Consider the following 9,398-nt stretch of genomic DNA (forward strand, 5'->3'; position numbering starts at 1 on the left):
ACCAAACATGTGGAAGAAGGTGCTCTGGTCAGATGAAACCAAAATTGAACTTTTTGGCAACAATGCAAAATGTTATGTTTGGCGTAAAAGCAACACAGCTCATCACCCTGAACACACCATCCCCACTGTCAAACATGGTGGTGGCAGCATCATGGTTTGGGCCTGCTTTTCTTCAGCAGGGACAGGGAAGATGGTTAAAATTGATGGGAAGATGGATGGAGCCAAATACAGGACCATTCTGGAAGAAAACCTGATGGAGTCTGCAAAAGACCTGAGACTGGGACGGAGATTTGTCTTCCAACAAGACAATGATCCAAAACATAAAGCAAAATCTACAATGGAATGTTTCAAAAATAAACATATCCAGGTGTTAGAATGGCCAAGTCAAAGTCCAGACCTGAATCCAATCGAGAATCTGTGGAAAGAACTGAAAACTGCTGTTCACAAATGCTCTCCATCCAACCTCACTGAGCTCGAGCTGTTTTGCAAGGAGGAATGGGAAAAAATGTCAGTCTCTCGATATGCAAAACTGATAGAGACATACCCCAAGCGACTTACAGCTGTAATCGCAGCAAAAGGTGGCGCTACAAAGTATTAACTTAAGGGGGCTGAATAATTTTGCACGCCCAATTTTTCAGTTTTTGATTTGTTAAAAAAGTTTGAAATATCCAATAAATGTCGTTCCACTTCATGATTGTGTCCCACTTGTTGTTGATTCTTCACAAACAAATACAGTTTTATATCTTTATGTTTGAAGCCTGAAATGTGGCAAAAGGTCGCAAAGTTCAAGGGGGCCGAATACTTTCGCAAGGCACTGTAAAATCAAATCAAATTGTATTTATCACATGCTCCAAATACAACAGGTGTAGTAGACCTTATTGTGAAATGTTTACTTACAAGCCCTTAACCAACAATGCAGTTTTAAGAAATACCCCCAAAAAAGTAAGAAATAAAAGTAAGAAATAATAATAGAGTAGCAGTAAGATAACAACAGCGAGGCTACAAACAGGGTGTACAGGTACAGAGTCAATGTGCTGGGGCACTGGTTAGTCGAGATAATTGAGGTAATATGTACATGTAGGTAGAGTTATTAAAGTGACTATGCATAGATAATAACAGAGAGTAGCAGCAGCGTAGTGGGGGTGGGGGCACACAGTGCAAATAGCCTGGGTAGCCATTTGATTAGATGTTCAGGAGTCTTATGGCTTTGGGGTAGAAGCTGTTTAGAAGCCTCTTGGACCTAGACTTGGCACTCCGGTGCCACTTGCCATGCGGTAGCAGAGAGAACAGTCTATGACTAGGGTGGTTGGAGTCTTTGACAATTTTTAGGGCCTTCCTCTGACACCGCCTTGTATAGAGCTCCTGGATGGCAGGAAGCTTAACCCCGGTGATGTACTGGGCCGTGCGCACTACCCTCTGTAGTGCCTTGCGGTCAGAGGCCGAGCAGTTGCCATACCAGGCAGTGATGCAACCCGTTAGGATGCTCTCGATGGTGCAGCTGTAGAACCTTTTGAGGATCTGAGGACCAAAGCCAAATCTTTTCAGTCTCCTGAGGGGGAATGTCTTGGTGTGCTTGGACCATGTTAGTTTGCTGATGATTTGGACACCACGGAACTTGAAGCTCTCAACCTGCTCCACTACAGCCCCGTCGATGAGAATGGGAGTGTGCTCAGTCCTCCTTTTCCTGTAGTCCACACTCATCTCCTTTGTCTTGATCACTTTGAGGGAGAGGTTGTTGTCCATGTTGTACAACATGGTCAGGTCTCTGACCTCCCTAAAGGCTGTCTCGTTATTGTCGGTGATCAGGCCTACCACTGTTATGTCATTGGCAAACTTAATGATGGTGTAGGAGTTGTGCCTGGCTGTGCAGTCATGGGTGAACAGGGAGTACAGGAGGGGACTGAGCATGCACCCCTGAGGGGCCCCCATGTTGAGGATCAGTGTGGGGGATGTGTTGTTACCTACCCTTACCACCTGTGGGTGGCACGTTAGGAAGTCCAGGATCCAGTTGCAGAGGGAGGTGTTTAGTCCCAGGGTCCTTAGCTTAGTGATGAGCTTTGATGACACTATGGTGTTGAACACTGAGCTGTAGTCAATTAATAGCATTCTCATATAGGTTTTCCTTTTGTCCAGGTGTGAAAGGGCAGTGTGGAGTGCAATAGAGATTGCATCATCTGTGGATCTGTTTTGCAGGTATGCAAATTGGAGTGGGTCTAGTGTTTCTTGGATAATGGTGTTGATGTGAGCCATGACCAACATTTCAAAGCACTTCATGGCTACAGACGTGAGTGCTACGGGTCGGTAGTCATTTAGGCAGGTTACCTTAGTGTTCTTGGGCACAGGGACTATGGTTGTCTGCTTGAAACATGTCTTTATGGGAGTTTATCAAAATTGTGTTGTTTTAAAATTCATTTTCGATCTGTGTAATATAGTTTTACATTTGGCAGGAGGTTAGGAAGTGCAGCTCAGTTTCCATCTAATTGTGTGGGCAGTGTGCACATTGCCTGTCTTCTCTTGAGAGCCAGGTCTGCTTTTGGCGGTCTTTCTCAATAGCAAGGCTATGCTCACTGAGTCTGTACATAGTCATAGTGTCACGACTTCTACCGAAGTTGGTTCCTCTCCTTTTTTGGGCGGTGTTCGGTGGTCGACGTCACTGGTCTTCTAGCTATCGGATTTTTAATTGGTTTTGTCTTGTTTTCCCACACACCTGGTTTTCATTCCCTCATTACGTGTTGTGTATTTAACCCTCTGTTCCCCTCAGGTCTTTGTGCGGAATTGTTTGTTGTAAGTGCTTGTGCACATTGGTGTCTGGTGCACGACGGGTTTTGTACCCATACGTTGTTATTCTGGATGCCGGTGGTTTGGTATATTAAACTGCTCCGATTATTACCCAGTTCTGCTCTCCTGCGTCTGACTTCTCTGCCACCAGTTAAGCACAGCTTTCACAAAGCTTTCCTTCAGTTTATGTCAGGTATTCTGTCACTGTGTACTCTCTGTTTAGGGCCAAATAGCTTTCTAGTTTGCTCTGTTTTTTTGTTAATCCTTTCCAATGTGTGAAGTAATTATCTTTTTGTTTTCCCATTATTTGGTTGGGTCTAATTGTCTTGTTGTCCTGCCGCTCTGTGGGGTTTGCTTGTGTTTGTGAACAGAGCCCCAGGAGCAGCTTGCTTAGGGGACTCTTCTCCAGGTTCATCTCTTTGAAGGTGATGGCTTTGTTATGGAAGGTTTGGGAATCACTTCCTTTTTGATGATTGTAGAATTTAAGAGCTCATTTCTGGATTTTGATAATAAGCAGGTATCAGCCTAATTCCGCTATGCATGCATTATTTGGTGTTTTACGTTGTACAGAATTCTACATGCAGTCTCAATTTGGTGTTTGTCCCATTTTGTGAATTCCTGGTTGATGAGCGGACCACAGACCTTACAACCATGAAGGGCAATGGGTTCTATAACCAATTCAAGTCATTTTAGCCAGATCCAGCTCCGTTCACAGCTTTGTGGAAGTTACCTTATGTTTAGAACGTATAATTTTTCTGTGATCTTGGGCAACGGTGTCAAGATGGAATTTGTATTTGTGGACCTGGCGACTGGAACTTTTTTGGAACACCATTCTTTTTGTCTTACTGAGATTTATTTTCAGGGCCCAGGTCTGATGGAATATGTTCAGAAGATCTAGGTGCTGCTGTATGCCCTCCTTGGTTGGTGGCAGAAGCACCAGATCATCAGCAAACAGTAGGCATTCGACTTCAGATTCTAGAAGGGTGAAACCGGGTGCTGCAGACTATTATAGTGCCCTCGCTAATTTGTGGATACACAGTTGAAGTCGGAAGTTTACATAGGCTTAGGTTGGAGTCATTAAAACGAATTTTTCAACCACTCCACAAATCTCTTGTTAACAAACTATAGTTTTGGCAAGTCGGTTAGGACATCTACTTTGTGCACGATACAAGTCATTTTTCCAATAATTGTTTATAGACAGATTATTTCACTTATAATTCACTGTATCACAGTTCCAGTGGGTCAGAAGTTTACTTACACTAAGTTGACTGTGCCTTTAAACAGCTTGAAAAATTCAAGAAAAGGATGTCATGGCTTTAGAAGCTTCTGATAGGCTATTTGACATAATTTGAGTCAATTGGAGGTGTACCTGTGGATGTATTTCAAGGCCTACCTTCAAACTCAGTGAATCTTTGATTGACATCATGGGAAAATCAAAAGAAATCAGCCAAGACCTCCACAAGTCTGGTTCATCCTTGGGAGCAATTTCCAGACGCCTGAAGGTACCACATTCATCTGTACAAACAATAGTATGCAAGTATAAACACCATGGGACCAAACAGCCGTCATACCACTCAGGAAGGAGACACGTTCTGTCCCCTAGATTTGAGCGTATTTTGGTGCGAAAAGTGCAAATCCATCCCAGAATAACAGCAAAGGACCGTGTGAAGGTGCTGGAGGAAACAGGTACAAAAGTATCTATATCCACAGTAAAAACGAGTCCTATATTGACGTATCCTGAAAGGCCGCTCTTACCGCCATAAAATAGCCCGACTTCGGTTTGAAACTGCACATTGGGACAAAGATCGTACTTTTTGGAGAAATGTCCTCTGGTCTGATGAAACAGAAATAGAACTGTTTGGCCATAATGACCATCGTTATGTTTGGAGGAAAAAGGGGGAGGCTTCCAAGCTGAAGAACACCATCCTGACCATGAAGAACGGGGGTGGCAGCATCATGTTGTGGGGGTGCTTTGCTGCAGGAGGGACTGGTGCACTTCACAAAATAGATGGCATCATGAGGAGGGTAAATTAAGTGGATACAGTGCCTTGCGAAAGTATTCGGCCCCCTTGAACTTTGCGACCTTTTGCCACATTTCAGGCTTCAAACATAAAGATATAAAACTGTATTTGTTTGTGAAGAATCAACAACAAGTGGGACACAATCATGAAGTGGAATGACATTTATTGGATATTTCAAACTTTTTTAACAAATCAAAAACTGAAAAATTGGGCGTGCAAAATTATTCAGCCCTCTTAAGTTAATACTTTGTAGCGCCACCTTTTGCTGTGATTACAGCTGTAAGTCGCTTGGGGTATGTCTCTATCAGTTTTGCACATCGAGAGACTGACATTTTTTCCCATTCCTCCTTGCAAAACAGCTCGAGCTCAGTGAGGTTGGATGGAGAGCATTTGTGAACAGCAGTTTTCAGTTCTTTCCACAGATTCTCGATTGGATTCAGGTCTGGACTTTGACTTGGCCATTCTAACACCTGGATATGTTTATTTTTGAAACATTCCATTGTAGATTTTGCTTTATGTTTTGGATCATTGTCTTGTTGGAAGACAAATCTCCGTCCCAGTCTCAGGTCTTTTGCAGACTCCATCAGGTTTTCTTCCAGAATGGTCCTGTATTTGGCTCCATCCATCTTCCCATCAATTTTAACCATCTTCCCTGTCCCTGCTGAAGAAAAGCAGGCCCAAACCATGATGCTGCCACCACCATGTTTGACAGTGGGGATGGTGTGTTCAGGGTGATGAGCTGTGTTGCTTTTACGCCAAACATAACATTTTGCATTGTTGCCAAAAGTTCAATTTTGGTTTCATCTGACCAGAGCACCTTCTTCCACATGTTTGGTGTGTCTCCCAGGTGGCTTGTGGCAAACTTTAAACGACACTTTTATGGATATCTTTAAGAAATGTCTTTCTTCTTTCCACTCTTCCATAAAGGCCAGATTTGTGCAATATACGACTGATTGTTGTCCTATGGACAGAGTCTCCCACCTCAGCTGTAGATCTCTGCAGTTCATCCAGAGTGATCATGGGCCTCTTGGCTGCATCTCTGATCAGTCTTCTCCTTGTATGAGCTGAAAGTTTAGAGGGACGGCCAGGTCTTGGTAGACTTGCAGTGGTCTGATACTCCTTCCATTTCAATATTATCGCTTGCACAGTGCTCCTTGGGATGTTTAAAGCTTGGGAAATCTTTTTGTATCCAAATCCGGCTTTAAACTTCTTCACAACAGTATCTCGGACCTGCCTGGTGTGTTCCTTGTTCTTCATGATGCTCTCTGCATTTTTAACGGACCTCTGAGACTATCACAGTGCAGGTGCATTTATACGGAGACTTGATTACACACAGGTGGATTGTATTTATCATCATTAGTCATTTAGGTCAACATTGGATCATTCAGAGATCCTCACTGAACTTCTGGAGAGAGTTTGCTGCACTGAAAGTAAAGGGGCTGAATAATTTTGCACGCCCAATTTTTCAGTTTTTGATTTAAAAAAAAAGTTTGAAATATCCAATAAATGTCGTTCCACTTCATGATTGTGTCCCACTTGTTGTTGATTCTTCACAAAAAAATACAGTTTTATATCTTTATGTTTGAAGCCTGAAATGTGGCAAAAGGTCGCAAAGTTCAAGGGGCCGAATACTTTCGCAAGGCACTGTATCTACTGGGTAAAATACCACAGGTAAGCTAGTTGAGAACAAATTCTCATTTACAACTGCGACCTGGCCAAGATAAAGCAAAGCAGTGCAACACAAACAACAACACAGAGTTACATGGAATAAACAAACTATATATATAAAATATATATATAGTGTGTGCAAATGACGTAAGATAACGGAGGTAAGGCAATGAATAGGCCATAATGGCGAAATAATTACAATGTAGCAATTAAACACTGGAGTGATCAATGTGCAGACGATGAATGTTCAAGTATAGATACTGGGGTGCAAAGGAGCAAAATAAATCAAATTAATAACAGTATGGGAATGAGGTAGTTGGATGGGCTATTTACAGATGGGCTATGTACAGTTGCAGTGATCTGTGAGCTGCTCTGACAGCTGGTGCTTAAAGTTAGTGAGGGAGATATGAGTCTCCAGCTTCAGCTTTTGCAGTTCATTTCAGTCATTGCCAGCAGAGAACTGGAAGGAAAGGCAGCCAAAGGAGAAATTGGTTTTGGGGGTGACCAGTGAGATATACCTGCTGGAGCGCATGCTACGGGTGGGTGCTGCTATAGTAACCAGTGAGCTTAGATAAGGCGGGGATTTACCTAGCAAAGACTTATAGATGACCTGGAGCTAGTGGGTTTGGCGACGAATTTGAAGCAAGGGCCAGCCAACTAGAGCATACAGGTAGCAGTGGTGGGTAGTATATGGGGCTTTGGTGACAAAACGTATGGCACTGTGATAGACTGCATCCAATTTGCTGAGTAGAGTGTTGGAGGCTATTTTGTAAATGACATCGCCGAAGTCAAGGATCGGTAGGATAGTCAGTTTTATGAGGGTATGTTTGGCAGCATGAGTGAAGGATGCGAAATAGAAAGCCGATTCTAGATGTAATTTTGGATTAGAGATGCTTAATGTGAGTCTGGAAGGAGAGTTTACAGTCTAACCAGACACCTAGGTATTTGTAGTTGTCCACATATTCTAAGTCAGAACCATCCAGAGTAGTGATAAATGGGTGGGCAGGCAGGTGCGGGCAGTGATCGGTTGAAGAGCATGCATTTAGTTTTACTTGTATTTAAGACCAGTTGGAGGCCACGGAAGGAGAGTTGTATGGCATTGAAGCTCGTCTGGAGGTTAGTTAACACAGTGTCCAAAGAAGGGCCAGAAGTATACATAATGGTGTCATCAGCAAGATGTGTGATCTGTTGCCACACGAAAAGTGCAACCAGTAATGAACAAACAACATTGTAAATATAACCCATATTCATGTTTATTTATTTTCCCTTTTGTAACTATTTGCACATCGTTACCACACTGTAAATATACATAACATGACATCTGAAATGTCTTTATTATTTTGGAACTTCTGTGAGGGTAATGTTTACTGTTCATTTTTATTGTTTATTTCACTTTTGTTTATTATTTACTTGCACTTGCTTTGGCGATGTAAACATATGTTTCCCATGTCAATACAGCCCTTCAATTGAATTGAATTAAATTCTCAGTGAGAGACAGACAGAGAGAGAGAGAGAGACAGAGAGAGAGAGAGCGACAGAGACAGAGAGAGTGCGGCAGAGAGAGAGAGCGACAGAGACAGAGAGAGAGAGAAACACACACAGAGAGAGAGCGAGAGAGAGAGCGACAGAGACAGAGAGACACACAGAGAGAGAGAGAGAGCGACAGAGAGAGAGCGACAGAGAGAGAGAGAGAGAGAGAGAGACACACACAGAGAGAGCGACGGAGAGAGAGAGCGACGGAGACAGAGAGCAAGAGCGATAGAGAGAGAGAGAAACATACAGAGAGAGAGAGAGCGACAGAGAGAGAGAGAGAGAGAGAGAGAGAGAGAGAGAGCGACAGACAGAGAGAGCGACAGACAGAGAGAGCGACAGAGAGAGAGACTTTTTGACTTTTGGTCTTTCTTTATTGAAACATTCTCAATTCATTTAAAACTCACCCCCCCACTCCTAAAATAAAAAAATATAAATATATCCTGTACAAATCACCATACACAAAAAACCTCTCCTACAACCGTATATCCAAAACATCTTCCCCAGCAATACAGACAGCCCCCTCAACACACCATATCTCCTCAAACATCTCCACACATTTGATCATTTTATAGAACTCAAACTCAACCCTAAGGCGTGCAGAGACCATCCCATTAAACAGTAGTAAAGGGTCTGTTATCCCCCCACCTTTGACCCTGTTCCTCCTTGTTAGCCAAATAGCTAACTTTGCCTGAGCAAACAGAAAATTCAACAAAACACATTTTTCTTTCTCCTTACTCGAATACCTGTATCCCATTATAAACATCCCAACAGCAAAAACCACCCCCAACCTGTCACACAGACATTCCAACAGAGACATTAATGGCATTAACCTGGTGCACACAGAAAACACATGAATTACAGTTTCTTTCATTTGACAGAAAGGACACCCCTGCCCAATTCCCCGGATCAACCCGTGCCAACCAGCTGTTAGTGGCCAGGGCTCCATGAAGAACCCTCCACTGGAGGTCCCTGACCTCTTTGGTACTGGGGGTTTGTAGAGCGCCCTCCATCTAAAACCCACCATACTCTCCGCCCCCACATACCCCCTGCCACTGATGTGCCTTCACTCCTGTTAGGCTTCTAATGCTCCTAACCTTAACACAGAGGTTGTAGAGGGCTTTACCTCCCACCCCTCAAACTCCCCAGGCTCGGAGTGTTAAAATCTAACAAGTCCTCCAGACCCCCTTGCCAGTCTCCAGTCTCTGCCGTCACCTGCAGTGGCGGGAACATTGGTGGCCCCTCTCCCTTTGGCCTCTCAAACACCCCCTTACCGGCTCAGACAGTGCCTCCTGGACCTCCTCCAGGAATCTCTCCAGCAGACTAAGAGACGTTATTCCTGTTTGTTGCGCCAAGACCTCTGGGGTTTTCCACCCCTCCTCTCCCAGCAGTCTCAGGTCA

The sequence above is a fragment of the Oncorhynchus nerka genome, linkage group LG24, assembly GCF_034236695.1.
Source record: "Oncorhynchus nerka isolate Pitt River linkage group LG24, Oner_Uvic_2.0, whole genome shotgun sequence".
NCBI classification, from domain to species: domain Eukaryota; kingdom Metazoa; phylum Chordata; class Actinopteri; order Salmoniformes; family Salmonidae; genus Oncorhynchus; species Oncorhynchus nerka.